Here is a 5,912-nt window from a genome sequence, read left to right on the forward strand (position 1 = left end):
TATTGCACAATTTTTGTCTGGCATAGTCATTACATGCTGTTAGTAGAAGATTCAGTTCAATTCAATTAAATTCAATTTTATTTATACAGCGCCAAATCACAACAACAGTCGCCTCAAGGCGCTTTATATTGTAAGGTAGACCCTACATTAATACATACAGAGAAAAACCCAACAATCATATGACCCCCTATGAGCAAGCACTTTGGCAACAGTGGGAAGCAAAAACTCCCTTTTAACAGGAAGAACCAGGCTCAGGGAGGGGCGGGGCTATCTGCCACGACCGGTTGGGGTGAGAGAAGGAAGACAGGATAAAAGACAAGATGTGGAAGAGAGACAGAGGTTAATTATGATTCAATGCAGAGAGGTCTATTAACACATAGTGAGTGAGAAAGGTGACTGAAGAAGAAATACTCAATGCATCATGGGAATCCCCCGGCAGCCTACACCTATTGCAGCATAACTAAGGGAGGATTGAGGGTCACCTGGTCCAGCCCCAACTATATGCTTTAGCAAAAAGGAAAGTTTTAAGTCCAATCTTAAAAGTAGAGATGGTGTCTGTCTCCCGAATCCAAACTGGAAGCTGGTTCCAGAGGCCCTCTTGAAGATGAATTAGATGTTTGCAAAATGGGATGGAGTCTCATTGCTGCTGTCTGGTAACAGCACTGACTGTGTGGTTTAAAACTCCTGTTAGGAAAGGGATGGTTTCTACCAGACACATTCGAAAGGAAAATTAATTTCAATCATTGTTTCTTAAGGCTATAAAAATGAAAATTTAAAAAAGGCGCGAAAGATGTTAGGTTGCACTCTATAACCTCTGCATTACCCTGTAATCAAATCAGTGTTTTTAAAGGGTTGTCTTGTACATTTTTAATCACAATTAGTGGTTCCTGACTTGGGGAGGAAATGTAGAAGATTTGGAAACAATAAAAATCTCATTTCTGCTTTGCAACATTTTTTTAATTTCTTACTCATTTTGATTTTCTTATTATGAAATAATTTTCTTTGTTTGTTTGCAATTTACCTCCTTTGGAAAAGCTACTGGGGAATGGGAAATAGCAGAATAACTGCTTACAGCTTAGATGTGCATCCTGTGAGTAGTTCTAACACGTTGATGTTAGTCATGTGTAATAAAGGTTAGGAACCACTAATGTAGGCGGGAAAAACCTTCCAAAATATTCTGATTAAGAGCATTGCTGATGAAATTGTATACAATAGGCTCCTTTGCAGCAGGAGAAAAGAGGCACAAAGGACTTGGCAAGATTGCGTGCTTCACATACTCAAACACACACGCACACACATTTGCTTTCCTTCATCCATTAACAGCAGGGTTGGGAGGGAGAGGGTGAGAACTAGGGGTGAGGTGTGGCTGAGGAGGGGTGAGGCAGTCCTCATTATTTGGGCTGCGCTGCAGTGAAAAGCACTGGGATTGCTTTCATTACTGAGGCAAATGAAATAGCAGAGGCTGATTACCCGCGTGACGGAGAGAGGAGACGAGCTGGATCACCCTGTTTTGGGGAGAAAGAGTGAAGGGGGGAAAATGGGAGGGAGGGAGATGAAGAAAGTGAGGAGGAGCAGGAGGGATGGGAGGGAGACGCAGCCTGGCTGTACTTCCCCAATAAGACTCCAAACAAGTGTGCGCGTGGGTGTTTGTGAGTCTAAGAGTGAGACGGTGACATTACGGGGAGGGGGGGCTGCTTCAGTCCCATTTTTTCAAACAAGCCTCCCTGGGGAGGAATATGAATAATAACGACAGCGGGAATGCAGCATGTAAAAATCAAACAAATATTCCCACATTTTTCTGGCTTTTGTCTAGCGCTTAGCTGTTCTCTGCTTTGAAGGGTGTTTTTATTCGATTTTCTTTTGTTTTTATCAGACAGAAACTTGCCTACTGTTAAGCTATATTTTTATGAGCGCATTTGTGAAGGTTGGAGAAGTGGCTCCATCCCTTCAGCAATATCCAGTAATTCGGAAAAATGTGTGTCTTCCACTGTGTCTGTCTCTGTGTGTGTGTGTGTGTGTGTGTGTGTGTGTGTGTGTGTGTGTGTGTGTGTGTGTGTGTGTGTGTGCGCGTGCGCGCGAGCGGCTGTCATATCAGAATCAGAATGTGTGTAATGTCAGATGTGGTGGGTGTCGGCGATTATGCGGTGACGCCAGCTAATAATCCATTAGATAAGCTTGGAGGAATGAACACCTGTGATCACCTCAGAGCCAGACAGCATTTAGGGAACCACATAACGTATACACACAGATCCATAACATGCAAGTAGAAGTATTCAATACATAAATGGATTTCTTACAGTTTAGATACCTTTTGTTTCAGGGTCAAAGTCTTGCTGTTGTAGAAGCCTGATTGTGAAAAGAACACAAAGACGTAAAAATTTTGGTTGTTTTACGAGACATTTCGGTGGGGACTAGGTGACCCATCCGAATATTGCAGTGTTTAAACCCGGACCTGATGACAGACTCAGACATCTGTTGTGTTTAATGAATGTTATGTAGAAATATTTATTCCATCTCCAGCCCCAAGTTGCCTTGGGCTTTAACATTTATGAGATGCACACTTTGGATCTTCAGCCTCAGTTTCTCTTTCGCACAATATTGCACAGAAACCTCCAGGCTGTTTGCATGCACAGAGGCAGGGAATTAGCCAGCTGTGCACACAAACTCAGTGCCACAAGTGAGGGACGGGACATGCATGTCAGACTAAGAGGCCGCCATCCTCCCTCTCACTTAAACCCCTATTCCAGACATGTTAATCCCTACAGTTGTGGCAGGCAGGCGTACAAGAGATAAATTGGAGGTCAGTGTGAGCAGGTGTGTGTTTGCCGTCAGAGCCTGCCAGAAGACTGCAATCAGAGAAGGCTGGGTGAGGGAGGCAGCTGCTGTTTTGGGGGGTTTTGAGAGGGAAGGAATCTTGAAGAGATTGCTTACCCACTCCTGCCACCTATCTGTTCAGCTGTTGCCGAACGGCTGGTTGCTCAGACTGATGAAAACATGACGTGTGTTCATTTAATAATCAGGTACTGTATTTAATTTTTCTTTTGCAAGAGAGACCCGGGTACTGCAAAATAGAACAAAGATGAGCTTGTTTAACACACCACACGCAATCACACTCAGGTTTAAAATGCACACTCACTGACCATGGAGTTCTGGTGACTGTGCAGGGCATTTGAGATCATTTGAGCTTTGTGACAGCCGTCAGAAAAAAAAGTACACTGTGGTCAAAAACGGGCCAGCAACAGTAATCAGGTAGGCTGTGGTATTTAAACAATGCTCATTTTGGTACTAAGAGGCTCAAAATATTCCGGGAAAATAACCCCCACACAATTACATCACCACCACCAACCTAAACTGCTGCCATGACGGAGCCATTCAGCTTGTTCATGCCAAATTCTGACCCTACCATCCATATGTTGCAGTTACAATCAAGACTCATCAGACCAGGCAACATGTTTCCGTCTGAACTGTAGTCTCAGTTTCTTATTCTCAGCTGACAGGAATGACACACAGTGTGGTCCACACTGTAGTCCAGTGGCTTCATTTTTCCATTTGTACTACATTCAGATATAATCTTTTGTATACTTTGGTTGTAACAAGTGGTTATTTGAGTTACTGTTGTCTTCCAATCAACTCAAAGCAGTCTGGCCATTCTTCTTTGATCTCTCGAGCGCTGCCGCTCACTGGATATTTTCTCTTTTATGGACCATTTCCTGTAAACCCTGGAGATGGTTTGTGAGAAAATGAGAAATATTCATACCGGCCAGTCGGGCACAAACAACCACGGCACATTAAAACTCACTTAAATCTCCTCTCTTCCTCATTCTGATCCTCTAAAGTTCAGCAGGTCGTCTTGACCATGAATGAGCATAAACGCATTAAGTTGTTGCCATGTGATTGGGTGATTCGATATTTGTGTTTACGGGCAGTTAAACTGGTATACCTAATTATGTGGCCGGTGAAATATTAAATTCCATTTATGTGGTGCAATGCATTAGACTTCAGACTTTCTAGGTGTGGTATTTGTGTGGCGTCATGACAGATAACCTGATAAACTGGAGATATGATGTCCTCCTTGAGCCTTTCTGGGAGACATTAAAATATTACTTTACAAAAATCTCCTGTTTTTGTTGCCTGCATGTCGTGTAGTTTGTGTAGTTTGGGTGATGAACACAATATTAATTCCTGCAAACAGACACAGAGCACAGATGAAAAATACTTCAGACTGTTTTTGGACAGCTGATCATGACAGAATAAAATATTTCCACTATCAAGCGCAGACATGATGGCTAGGAATAAAGATAAAAATAGATGAAAACAGAGTCTCTATTCTCATATGAAAAACCAGTAAGTAAGTCTCTCAGCATTTAATCAGACATAAATAGGTCATTAGGTAATTTCTCTAGCAAATATTACTGTTTATGTGAAAATGTGCAGTTTTCTTTGTCTCTGTTTTTTTACCATTCACACTGTTATTAAGCCAATAGGCTGTTTAAAACCATCTAAGCAGGCTTTGGAAAATGGAGATGAGAATTTTTCTGTTATTTTCACACAGTTTGTAGAAGGATTAGTACATTAATCAAAAATCAATTAAGAGTGAATAATTAGTCGCAGCCCTACAAGCCACAGAATTGGCTCTGTGCTCATCTTTGATCAGATATTGTCTCGTGGTTGTCTAGTATATTAAGATGTTTTTGTTGATGCTGAGAAACAAAAAGTAAAAAATGAAAAAATGACTTAGCTGAGATGATAAAAAAGGCTGTCAAATTCAACTATTCTGCTTTCATTCTACTTGATCAGCACTAGACAGGAGAATTAATGGCAATGGGGTGCTGAGGGGAATGCTGGGAGGAGTGTCCACCAATCCAAATCTCAGCAAGCTCCTCCAGATATCCTCCTGCAAAGTGACCTTTGCCTCGGCTCCCTCGGCTTCATCCCACCTGCTCCCTAGATAAAGCCCCGTGATCCTGGGGGGCTTATCACCAAAGTCTGTTTGAGTCTTTGCTCTCTTTGTTCCACGTGTAATTACACTGTATTGAATCGAGGAGCAATGGAGGTGAAGGCAGGGGAGGAGAATCATCACACACCAGATGAATGATTCCCTCCTCTGGTGAGAATGGTACAACTCGGCTGCAGAGCAGGGAATGGCTTCAACTTGGGAGCTCCCAGCGTGAGTGGCCGCCTCAAATGGGACCCCTCGCAGCTCTCGGCCTGGCTCCACTCCACCTCCAAGCTACATCAAAAAGGGACTTGAGAATGACAGAAGTGTTTCATACTGGCACATTCAGTGACTGGACCAGATGGAGTCTTTGTTCTTTCTCTGAAACACGCGGCGTGCACACGTCTGTGCACAAAAACGGGATGTGTGCAAATGCATGCACACGCATGCACACTTCCTCAGCACACAGCGGTATAAAGCCAGGATTGTGATGATGGGAGGGGGTGTGATTCTCTTGTCCTCCGTTGTGTTCACATTAGTCATATGCAAATAAGCATTGTGCACAGAGAATAACACAAATCCACCATGTCTAAATCCTTAAAGAACACTAGTCATGGCTATTTAGTTAACATGATTTATTAAGGTGATTGACCTAGTTAGCACACAGACCATTTACGGTGTTTGCTTCAGGTACTGGAGAAATTGAATCTGTCATAGCTTGGATTTGAAGAACAGGATTATTATTTAGAAAAACAACATTTATTCACTTTTCTACTTTATGTCTTCACAGTCCCCAAATTAAGGCCCCTGGGCTAAAGTCCTTTTCTTTATCTGGGCATAGATGTTGGGCAAAGAAAGAAGGCTTTTGGATTAGAAAATGATGCCGACATGTGCAACATTGTGTCTTTTATTTCCACCTTTTTGTTTTCTCTCTTAAAAAATAATGACTGTTGTCTGCTTCTGTGTTTGTTAAGAA

This window comes from Rhamphochromis longiceps, linkage group LG23 (assembly GCF_057381845.1).
Source record: "Rhamphochromis longiceps isolate RC_006_pf linkage group LG23, R_longiceps_female_GT1.1, whole genome shotgun sequence".
NCBI lineage: Eukaryota > Metazoa > Chordata > Actinopteri > Cichliformes > Cichlidae > Rhamphochromis > Rhamphochromis longiceps.